Here is a 12,775-nt window from a genome sequence, read left to right as displayed (position 1 = left end):
AGAATACTTTCTTCTCTGATGTATACTTTTATGTCTTCCAGTGATGGCATCTTAGCTGATGGTAAGCTCAATTTTAGCTGGGGGAATTTCCACTGCAGGCAGGGGTTTACTCTAGTGCTTTATTGATTGCTATAAAATAGTCCTGTATTTCTGAGAAAATCTTCTGTCTGGCACTCACAGTTTGGATTTCTTGATTGTGTCATGCCTGTGTCTTGTGGCAGAAAAAGTAAACGCTGAAGAAGAGAAAAGTTGATTTTAATGTAAAAGAACATGAAAAATCAGAACTGAACTTGATCATATGTACTAGAGAGGAATAAAGGTTTCACTGAAAACTGTCAGGTAAACCCCTGTGAGGAGGAGTCCCTCCTGAATATGAGGGTGACTGGGAGCTGGGAGCTGTGCTCAAAACAAGCCAGTGTCTATATATTGGCAGGCCATGAGAACCCATCCTGGAAGGCCAAATGAGCACGATGATAAGCTTTTATTTTTATAATTTCAGTGTATACTTTGAATACATAGACTCCATCCAGGATCTTTTCCCTGCCCTTTGACAGTGGTTTCTAGGTGTGACCAAGCCATCTTCAACCAGATGGAAGTTAAAATGGGGGCACAGGCTATTCACAGGGGCTCCTCTCTTCAGTAAATAGAGTGTTGCACAGGATAAAGCCACACTGTGCTTCTGTCTGCATCGCTTTTGCTATGTGAGCTGTCTAAATTTGAACTAGCTGAAGGATGCCAGTATGTGCTGCAATCCTGATTGCACTGTAGTCATACCTGCAGAGAGGAGGAAGCTCAGGAGTGCCCCAGCTCCATCATTCGCATTGCAACATCAGTGGGGAAAGGGCTTTTCCAAGGAATTCTCCCCTGCACCACTTTTTGCATTATTGGATTTCTGTCCAGTGGCTCAGTAACCTGCAAAGATGGCCAAGGGGCAACTTACCTGCCTTCCCCTCCTCTGTTCTCTCCTGACCAATTTGCTGAAAGAACAGATAAAAATTCCAGTGAGTGTCTCCTTGTAAATTCACAGATAAAGATTAAAGTGGGTAAGGGACCTCTTCCAGCTCCCTCTTCATTTCCTAGTGGTTTCCTCAACAGCCCCAGAACACTTTTGTGACTTTTCAAGTATGTAAATGAGCCAATTGCTGTCTCTTCAGGTATTTCCAAGTAGAAGTCAGGCAAGCACCACCTATTCCAATGATTATATGCCTGTTCTCTACTGTGATCCCCTTCTGATCTGCTGGGACACCTCATACTGTTTAGCAGTGTGTGAATAGCAGGGTGCTTATGACATGCTGACATCTACTTACATCTTGCAGCTGAAAACCCTGGTTCTACAGAGAAAATTGCTGTAATTTCAGGTATAAATGCATGGAAATTCTTGGTATCAATACTGTACTGTCTTTATAATGGTGCCTGATGCTTTTTTTGGAAGAGTGGGGTGAAACTGTGTAAGTAGGAAGTTGGAAAGGTTATTTGTTGGCTGAGTAAGTGCCCACTGGGTACTGAAGCATCTGAGATATGTATTTGTGCTTCATGCACAAATAAAAATATCTCAGTGCATCTGGCAGAAAACGAAGGGCTGGATCAAACTGCAGCTGTGATCTGTCGTGGGCCATGGTGGCAGTGCCACAGTGGGCTGCTGAGATGATGAGCTGCACCTCCATCAGCTGCCCTGATGAATCTACTGGAGGATGTTGCCCACTGCTGTTGGACTGTGGGCTGAACACCAGCAAACTGCAGCTGCCCATAGTCCTGACCCAGGGATGTAACAGTGGCATCCTGGTCTGTGAGCACAACATCTTGGTGGCAAAGTCTGAACTTGAATGAAAGAGCCCATTGGCAGCATTCCTTCCTTCCTTCCTTCCTCTTCCTCACTATTCCTTGCACTTTAATTTCTTCACAATCCTAACTGCTTCACATTTTTCACTTTCTTTGTGACATGAAAGGATCAATAGGGAACCATCAAAGAAATGGTGTAAGGACTCATTTATTTCCAAAGTTTTTTCTTTCTTTTGTCATTGTTAATTGGATTGCTCATAGCTAGTGGGCTTTTGATCTACTTAGCTGCCCCAATGGCAGGGGAATGGACAGGACAGGAGAGAGTATTTTAAATGCTATAAATCATGTAGCGATGCAGAATGGTTTATAGTGATCAATAAAACAAACAATTACCCTGTCATTACCCAATACACTGTCATGATGGCTTCAAGCACTGGCAGGGAAAATATAAATAATAGTAACATGCATAAAAAGGAAAAAATCAGAAGCCTCATTGGTGATGGTCAAATATACAGCCCAGAAAAATGAGGCTCCCATCTTAGAGCATGTCTGAGGTAGGAATCACCTGCAAGTAGTTAATACTGGCTTTACTTGTGTTCTAGCAACAGCTTTCCATTTTTAGCAGAGATCAGGGCTCTGAGAACACTCATCACTGTCCAGAGTGAGAGCCAGTCCTTGCTCTGGAGTGTTTCAACTAAAGCAGAAGCAGCAGCAGCCAATATTAGTCCAGGAACTGTGTTCTCTTCACTATGGGAGGCACTGATGCTTCAGGACTACAGTAGTTTCTGATTCCACTGAATGGACAAGCTCAGGCTCAGGTTTGCCTCCCTTTAGATTCCTGACAGAGATTGCATGGATGTCTGTTGGACCTAAAGTGTCTTTCCCAAATTCAAATTAGTGGCAACATTTCTGTTGGTTTCAAACAGCACATATTTCATTCATCATTTGTAGACACTGCTTGAACCAACACACCCAAATCAGAAATGAATGAGGTGCTTTAACACAAGCATCACTGAAAACAAGGGGATTGCCAAGTGATGATGCTGTCCCCAGTCCCTGCCCTTGTAGTGCCTGTGCACTCCTTAGATAAGACCTGGACTTGTGCCACTGTACAGCCTCTGCCTCTTCCCCTGCTTCAATGAAGACTTGTCCCACCTAACAATTGACTAAATTAAAGATTTCTGGTAGGATCAAGTGCTTTGCTGACAACTTTATTGGGGCATAAAGTGTAGGTACAGCCAATAGTCACAGCACCAGGTCCCTTTTCCTGCAATTAGGAAGCAGCTCTACCAGGGACTTTATTGTCCTGTATTAAAGCACCATGGTGGATTCCATCTCTACAAATCCATTGCCAACGGATCAAATTAGATAACATGTACCTGTCATGTTGGCAAACAAGCTAGATGCATCCTTTTGGTAAAGGTTCTACCCCCACTGGACATCTCTCATGGCAAAAGAGTTGTTTTGCACCAACAAACAGCCTCTGTGCGTTTTTAGCGTTCCCCTGGTTTCCGTGGAAATCTGCCAGCCCAGCAGTGGGTCTGGGAGACCAGCAGGGAAAAAGTTAATACAATTGAATGCAGAGAAGAAAAAGCATTGAACTTTTCAGTGGTGTTTTTCTGTTTCGTTTTTTTAAATGCAAGTGCTTAAAACGATATATTTATAACAGCTGGAGGAGTTTTATAGTGCTGTAAAATGCAGAGTTTTACAGACTTATAACCTGTTGTGTAAGGGGCGGGAGGGAGAATGTTGCTATGGAACAAAAATAATGATGTCACATTATTAGTACTTTTGTCTTCAATGTACCTGGCTGCTGGAAAATTACAGTGTTTGCAACAGACATTGCAAAGATAAACACCCAAAATTTGAAACAAGAGCCACATAGTAACTTGTTAAAAAATTAAACCCACCCACAGGAGCCATTTCTTTGTTCTTGCATCTCCTGTGTAGAGGAATAGAAATGGCATGATGTTCATGATCAGCCCAATGTTCACACAGGATGTGTTTCAGCCTTTGTTTATTTTCTCTTCGTGCAGCCCATCTTTGGGATGGGCCTGATCTTGAATCCATTGTGCAGATGTGGCTCCTTGGTTCTATGTGGTCTTTAGCAAACACATCCTACTTGAGCTCCTCCTATCAGAGGAGAAGGAACTGGAGGAGTCTCTTGGACACACAAAGGGGATGAGAATAGAATATTTGGGTCAGACCGGGATTAACCCTGCGTATGGTAGTTTCTCTGTAGTCATTGTTACCTTTACTTTGATGTTTCCTGAACATCCTGGTTGGGCTCAGGGCTCACACTCTACATACATGTTATCACGTCTCCCTCATCAGGAGCAAGAGAGAGCTAGAATGCTCCAGACATTTGAAATTACTAAATAACACCATTGCTTCTGGATATGAGCTGACTTTCACTGTGCTGCTCCAGCACTGCTGCACTGCCCTCTCAAGTACGCGTGTATGGAGGGGATCCCATTTAGCAGAGCACAGCTCTGTGCAAACATACAGGGACAATCTGCTGCTGAAGGGATCTTGCTTTCTTAATACAATGCTATGCTCCAGCTGCTGCGCCTGTGACAGGGTCCAGTGGAGCTCATTGGCTGTGCTCAGTGTGTGTGGCTATTCTGGACCCAGGCTAGACTGTTTACAAACAGGAGAGAGATTCTGCATCTGTAACACAGTTTTTCTGCAATTTAGAGAAACGTTTCATGGCTGATGTAGAGTTGTCAACAATAAGTGGAAACCTCAGTCCCAAGAGCTTACACTTTAAATAGAAAGCAAGGGCAAGGGAATGATTATTCATCCTCGATTTGCAGATGAGTAGCTGGTGCATACTGAAACTAAATGTCTCATCAAAGATTATGCAGGAAATCTGTGAATGAGCTGAGAGTCGAACTCAAACCTCCGTGTTCCCTGCCTGGTATTGTCTTTCCTCTATTTGCTGCTTGCAGTTTATTTTGCCTTGTTGATACAGCTAACTAGTTCTAGGTTCAAAGCTGTCAGTGTTTGAGATCCTTCCTACATTTTAAGATGTATTTTGGGAAGAGCAAAGTGCAAGGGACAAGTCTAACAGCAAACATTCCTTGGCTGTGCAGGCAATGCAGACACCACCTGTTCTCTCGCAGGGGGTTAAACCACTGCCTGCTGAAATCCACAGACATCTATTTATTGATTCCATCAGATGTTCCATAAAGCCTTTATTAGTCTGTCTAAGGTGCTTAAGCCAGAACACATCAATGTAGGTTAGTATATCTGAGTGCTTGCATTGTTTATCCTACTTATTCTCATGATATTTCATTTGGCAGGACAGTTTTGCTGTTTCATTTAACAGAGGGAGAACTGAGGCTCAGAGAGGCTTGATGACTTGGGCCAAAGTACACACAGTCAGTGGCAGAGTTGAATCTGGCACTCTGAAGTCCCAGGCTTGTGCATTCAGCAGCCATTGACCCCCCCCAGCCTGCCTGGCTACCTCTCCCAGCAGTTCTGCTTCACTGCAGAATCGCTCAAGAGGCAGCAGAGCAGGTAGTTATCCAGAGATGGAGGGAGGGAAAACCTGCAGATATGGATGCCTGGATATGTTCTCTAAGATGTTTATAACCTGCACAACGTAAAGTTAGTGATTTTACCTATATAGGTGTATATATAGACTTGGTGGGGGAAGGCAGGCATTGGTTTTGTGCCCTGAGAATGGGCTGGCCACTGTCACAGTCCCTGAGCTGCTCAGCCTGCCTGCTCTGTGATTTGTCATTTCCTTCAGCTGACGAAGAGATGTCAGTTCTCATGAACTGTACATGTTGGGGGATACATGAATATGATCCATTTGACACGTCACTGCATAATCGTGCCTTTTGTGCAGTGTAGGTGTGACTTGTCACATATGTTACGTGGTAATTTTCCTGTGACACTGATTGTGACAGCTTGAGAAGAGCTACCTAGGGTGGGGAACAGCTGAAAGGGTAAACAAGTCCAAGTCTGGGCCAGGAGTGTCCCCTGTTGGGTGTGAGAAAAAAAGAGTTCTTCAAAGTGAAGGGAACATTCTGAGAAGTCTGTCCCAGCCACTGTATTTCTCACTGGGCAACAGTCACATAAAACAGGTTACAAGTGAATGTCTACGAGCTTGGGAGCCTCCAGGCTCTGAAGATCCTGCACACAGGAATGGCAGGGGGACAGTGGGATGAGTCACTGGTCTGATGCTGCAGAAGCACCGAGTCAGACTGTGCTGCACTTGCGACACACAGTTTATCTGTCTGGGCTTTATCCAGTAGAGGGAGGTGTTGGATACTGACCTGGAGATGGCATTTGTTTCTAGGTGTGATCCTTGCACAGTCTCCCCATTCTCCTTGTTTTTTGGCATCTGTGAGCAATTTGTAAGGGTTTTTTTGACAGAGGTCTCACAAACAGATTCCTGTGCTTGTTATTTGCAAAGGAAACTTGTTGATGATGTTTTAACTTGTGCTGGTTTTAGTGATTGTATCCCTTTAAATTGTAAATCTCAGATGACCTTGTGAATGGGCAAGGTTTGGGCTGTGGCATCCCAAGAGTGCAGGGAAAAAAGTACATTGTGGTGGAATTAGGGATAATAATGCAGGATTAGACTTGCATGATTCTGTATGGAGTACAAACCAAAGCAGATCTGTAGAGGGTGACCTGTTATTGGAGGAAGAACTGGAGGCCATTTACCATCACCAAGCAAAAGATAAATGTACCATGAATTGTGCTCAAGAGAAGTCAACAAGAATTAGATGGACCTTTGGACTTTCCATATGAATTGAGTCAAATTGGCTGAGGAATGTTACACATTTGAATCTAACAGCACAGCTTCCTACATGTGACTGTATCCCAGGTCATAAGCCCTATAGGAATATTGGTTTTTCAACCACCTTTTTGGTCTCAAAAGAATTCCCAAGAAGGGGACGAGAAGCCAGGATAAAAGGCAAATGTTCTTTGTGCAAGTACTGACTAAACCCACAGGAACAGATTCTGTTTTGGTTGGCAATGCAAATCAGAATGAACTCACCTGTGAAGTGAAAAGGAGTGAGACTAAATCATGCCTTTGGAGTCAGGTCCAAATGGAACCAACAGAGAGATGATGTTCTAGTGGCAGACAATGAAAGCAGGATGATAATGCCCAGCAACAAGCCTGTTTTGGACACCTCATGAATGTACCTGGAGAAGAGTCAACATATCAACCTACTTGCTTTCATTCTGGTTCCTTTCCTAGAAGAAAGCTAAGAAAAACTACAATTTAAAAGAAGTAAAGCAGAGCTGTAGCAGCTGGAGAATCCAACTTCCCTGTTATGTGACTTAACCCTTACAATTCAATTAAAAGGGCTTTGGATTGAGTCTGTTGGCAGTGAACTTGATTCTGATCTAGGCTCGGGCAGCTCCTTGCCTGTCACATGGCCTTGGCCATGCCAATATATTTCACTGTGCCTAGGCTTGTCCAGCTGCAAAATGTGGATTGCACTGACCTGTGAGAAGAGCCTGGACCAGACCCTTTCAGTGCATTTGTGTGTTTAAGGCGCCAAAAGGGATGGAAAAAAAGGGTAGAGGAAAACTCTCCAGAAGTGCACAGGTCTGTTGAAGTAAATGGCCATGGAGGATGCAGAACCAGAGCTTTAGGGGCCAACACAGTTTGGCATCCTGAGAGGAGCTGCCTTTTGCCTGCTAATTACTTGGACCTATCCCTGAGGCTTTGTCACGAGATGAAACACTCCTTTATAAGGCACAGCTGGAAATACTTTATCCCCTTATAGATTTCTTCTATTGCCTGACATTTCCTACAGCATCATGCACTATACTGTATAGTAAATCTCTCCTCCATCAGACGGGCAGATACAAAACAGAAAGTGATTTATTATTCAGTCCCATTATGCCTGTTTTCATAGAAACTAATTATTCTGCATTGTTGTATTAGATACTTTAAGAAAGATTACATTTTTCTTACTTTTGGCTGATAAAAAAAATTAAATCCATCAGTTTTCCTAAACACATTAGAGTAAAGACAGAATTTCTGGTCTAATTATTAATCAGTCGGATTTGAGGACACAGAATATTTGACTTAAGCTCAGTATATGCACGAACAATGTCCCAATATCACATTTTGTATTGAAACAATTTTTCACTTTATTAAAGTCTTTAGGAGAGGAACCCAAGCTGCAGCTCTAGCTCAAGGTCGTGGGAGCTTAATGCAGCCTCATTGGTGTAACAAAGCTTAAACGTTATCTTCAACTTTACAGGCACTACAGGCATCTTCTTCCCTCCCCTCCAAGCCCCTCGTTATGCCTTAGTGTTGTAGGGATGAGATAAGGCAGAGGGAAGCTATCCATCATGCCTGGAGCCTGGGTGGGAAAGTTCTGCAGAAGGAAGAAAAACCAGGGGCTTGGGGCAGAGTTAAGGTGGGTGCTGGAAATTTTGATAGAACATCATGTGGTGATTTTTATAGATTTGAACCTGGAATTCAGCCATGGTTTGCCAAACAGCACAGGTGTGTGCTTATACCTGAGCACCTCAGTCATCAAACTGCAGGTGCAGGAACAGGGAAAGTGAAGCACAGCTCTGAATATTTTCCCAAATCTGATCTGCTGGCAAGGACAAGCAGGTAGCTTGGAGAATGGCTCTGATACTGTAACCATGTCTCTGCTTCTCCGTGGAGCACAGGAGCCATCAAGGTGTGGGCTGGTCCAAGTGCACTGGTGGAGCCTGAGGGATCCAGCCCACCAAGCTCCTGCATGTGGGATCAGGCAGCTCTGCCAGGATCTCGGCAGGGAGGGCACAGCACTCAGCCCTTACAGTTGCATTTCTCTTTCATGCAATTGTCGTGCATCAGATTTGTTGATGCTTCTTGCTATGTAAGCAAAAAATCAGCCCAAAATGGATGAATTTTATTTTAGTTTTAGCCCAAACTGCCTTGCAGTCATTCTGTATTTTTTTAAAGAAGAAAAATTTCCATCTGTAGTGCAAGAACTGGAAAAGGTGGTGATTTCAGGAAAATCAGAAATAGCTTAAACATTTTCCAGTCCCCATTCTGGACTGTGGTTCTGTGGGAGGACCAAGGATACTTGACTTGCAGGGACAGGTCAGATGCAGGCCCTAATCTAAGCCAGGATAAGCTCTGGCTACTCCAGTTCTGTAGAGGAGGATAGATAACCTCCCCACTAAAGGATAACTGAGCCCTCCTGAAAGGGGTGTTTATGGTGTTATCCAGAGAAAAGAACCTCCCACAGAACTCAGTCAGGAAGTAGACCAGAGGAGAGAAGATCTGTTGTGGATGTCCCATCCTGGAAGTGTCCAAGGCCAGGTTGGATGAGACATTGAGCAACCTGGTCTAGTGGAAGGTGTCCCTGCCCATGGCAGGGGTTTGGAACCAGATGATCTTTACGATCCCTTCCAATCCAAACCATTGTGTGACTCTGTGTCCTCGGCCTGTCTTTGAGGCTCAGCTGTAAACCAGTGGCTGGGCACTGTCAAAATGAGTCAAAGGACTTGTGTCCTTGCTGAGCATTCCTCAGAGATCCCAGGATGTGTGGTGTGAATTAACCCTTCCATGGCCTTGGAACAGTGCTCTATTCAATGCACACCTTTTCCTGAGGGGGAACTTCTCCATTCAGCCGCTCCGCTGCAGTTAGGAAGAATCTCATCTCATAGGTCTCATTTTCTAATCAACCATGCTCCATTTGTGAATACCACTTGTGTACACAATTATGGTACAGTCAGTTAACAGCATAAGGTAGTTACATGATTCACAGGCACCTGCATCAGATATTTGAATAAACTCATGTTAACGTTCCATCAAATTTCCATTTTAGTGGCAAAAATTTACTGCGCACACAGTCTTACACGTATTTTCTGAAACTGGGCTCGCTGTCTAACAAGTGGCAATACAAAGATCTTGTCTTCTTTCTGAGCTACCAAGAGCTTGTAATTCACTGTGTTATGCTCATATTCAGAATCAGATTTGCTTCTTTAATAACAACTACAAAAAAACCCACAACTGTACAACCCTGTGCCTTTCCAGGCTCCCCCCGCAAAAGCCCACTGTCAACATAAAACGTGGGGCATCAAGATTAATAGCAGAGTAATGCATGTAGATGTCATTTCCATTTTAATTCTAATCAGTGTTTAGCGTTGCAAGTGTCACTGTAACACCAGCATATGGAAGCTGACACTGTCACTGCTGTCATGTGCAGGGGGTTGTGGGTAACAGTCCAAAAGCGAGGGCATCGCTCTCTTATTTTCTTCTGGTTAAATACCACATTGCAGCAAATTAACTTTATTTTATTGTCACATGCTCTTCTGTAGCTGCTTTGTTAACATTGCTGACTCTGCAGGCTTGAGAGGGTGAGTGCTACGGGCTGGAGGGAGGTGGTTGCTGATGGCACTGAAGCCTGTGTCATACCATAGAAGGAAACAGAAGGAGCAGGAATAGAAGTGGGAGATGGACAGCTAACAAACATTTCTAAGTTTGTGCACAACATTTTGCTGTTCCTTTCTTCTTTTAGCATTTCAGTGACTCAGAAATATGCTGGGAAACAGCAAGCCTCTGGCCTTTCCTCTCAGAGCACTCCACAGTGTGTTCCTTAGCCTGAACCGGGCTCCTCAAGGAGTCTTGGCTGAGGTTCTCCAGGCTAAATGTGTCTGCCTTTTGTTTCCCTGAAACACTGCACTGCACAACTGTCAGGGCACACACATGGTGTGTGTCCCTCATTTGACCTCCTCCTGTGCTGCCATCATTGAATCTGCACCTCCTGCATTTGCAGGACAACACTTGGTGTATCTCCTGCTCTGTGGCAGGTTTGTGACTTGCCAAACAATTGAAATTCTTTAATGAAATCTCAGAGCAGAAGACAGGATAAGGGATTGTGCTACTTTTGGGGTGTGCAGTCTGATGGGGCATCCCTGTTACAGAAACTCTGCTGAAAAACCCCCATCTCACTTGGGGCTCAGGTGAAAACTTTTTCCCAGCTATGTTTTTCTGGATCCTCCCATCCTTTAACATTCAGGACTTTGTTTATTCTTGTACATGCAAGCAACTTGTACATGCAGAAGAGATAGCTGATTGTATCTGTAATTTTTCTTCCCTTCTGCAGGCTCCCAGTTTTGACTAAGTATTCTTTTAAAAAGAATAAATAGCCCTTGGGAACATGTGAACTGGAAACTCAGATCTCATGGCAGTGAAATGTGCCTGTGTAGCTCATATATACTTCCTTGATAATCCTTTTCCTGACTACTGTTCTCCAGGGCAGATAATGATTTTATCTGTAGATGTCACCCCTAGAATATCCACAAGTTGTATTCTTAAATGAATTTTCAGAATAATCCCATTGCTTCATTTGGCTCTGCAGAGCACTTGACCTTGGTCTGTCATTTCCTGCCTTAGGACAATCCTTCTGCACCTTTCTCAAAGAGGGAAGAGGGAGGGGAGCCACTGGTTTCCAGGCAGGGTTACCAGGACTGGGGAGGCTCCATAGGGACCTTTCTTACATAGCCACATAGGACTTTCTCAGATCTTTACACCAGCCCTGCTACAGCAAAGTCACCCCTGCTCAGGCCCACTCCAGCCTCCATCAGGAGTTTGACCCAGTAGGACAAAGTCACTGCTGGCAGTTGTGATGAGTCCCCATCAGGACATCCTTGTTCACTGCTGGCTGCACTCCTGTGTCTGCCTCTCCCTGTGCTTCCCACGCAGTCCTCTGGTTCTCGAAGGCCCAGGAAAGGGGCAGGGAGGTCAAATGCTATGTGGGGTTTGTGGGTTTGTCCTCTTTTACTATTTTATTATGCAAGGAGAGGCAGCCTAATCCTTCTAGTTAAAAATAAATAAATAAATAACATTTACGACAGAATCCTCTCCTGGCCACAGAGTAGCATATCCAAGAGATTATAGTTTCCACTTTGTCATCTCTGTTGTAAAAAGCTTGTCAATTGGATGTTTGTACCATACTTAGATTATGGGCAATATGTTCTGATGGGTGGGACTGGGACTCAAGAAGTTTGAATTTTAACTCCGTCTCTGCTACTGGTTTGCTGCGCCCACTTGCAAAAATCACTGCATGGGTGTTTCCCTTCTGTCATTCAGCTGTTAAGTTTATCAGCCTTTCTAGACAGAAGTCCATTCTTCTCCTGGATGCAGAATCCAGAGTGGTGGGGCTGACCCATTTACCACAAAAACTGATATGTGAAGGTATCCCAGCTTCCTTCTGGTGTCTGAGCTTGTCTCAAGCTTGAAGAGGGTCAGCACAGGTTTTCCTGAAGGGTGTGACAGAATTGGGCTAGATTAAGATCAGACAACTTTGAGTGGTTGCCTCCCCTGTCTTTCTTCCCTTTTCTGATGGAACTACTGCTCCCAAGGCATGGGGGTGTGATCTACTTGGAATCATCTCCTGAACCACCAGTTTTCAGCCTGGCACGCTAAGGTAGAACAACTCTGCAGTCAGGTGGGGATAACCATTTCAGTAATCTGATTATAATTTGCCACCACAAGCAGTCATTTGATGAAGGAAGGAAGAGTTCCCAGAATGAATGTGTACATGTGTCAATACAGCATTGAATGTTAATTTTTAAAGATCAAAACCCCAATGGCCACGTCCCATAGCATTGCATCACTGTTGCTGTACTGGCACCAAGCAAGTATCAGCAAGTTTAGAAATGGCAAAAATCTCAAAATAAAAGCAAAAGTCCACAGACATGAGCTGAACAGCCCTGTGCCCTGCCACTTCTCCGTGCAGAACTCCTTGCTAATCCTACCAGATTGGAGGGATCACTTTTTTTTAAAACAGATCTCCGGATCCCTTTACTGTGAGTGAGGCTTTGCAGAGGCAAACTTTGTTCTTAGTGGCTTGCTTAGAGGGCTGATTCACCAGTGTCAGATGGTTTAAAAAAAATGATGACACTGAGTCTGTATGTAGACACCTAACAGGAAGGCACAGAGATGAATTTTAAGCTGGAGAGGGTAGTCTTTTATATATGAGCTTTCAGACATATTCCTGACAAGGCTAGA

This window comes from Neopelma chrysocephalum, unplaced genomic scaffold, assembly GCF_003984885.1.
Source record: "Neopelma chrysocephalum unplaced genomic scaffold, ASM398488v2 Primary Assembly neopelma1_147, whole genome shotgun sequence".
Classification (NCBI taxonomy): Eukaryota; Metazoa; Chordata; class Aves; order Passeriformes; family Pipridae; genus Neopelma; species Neopelma chrysocephalum.
This window is presented reverse-complemented; position numbering follows the sequence as displayed.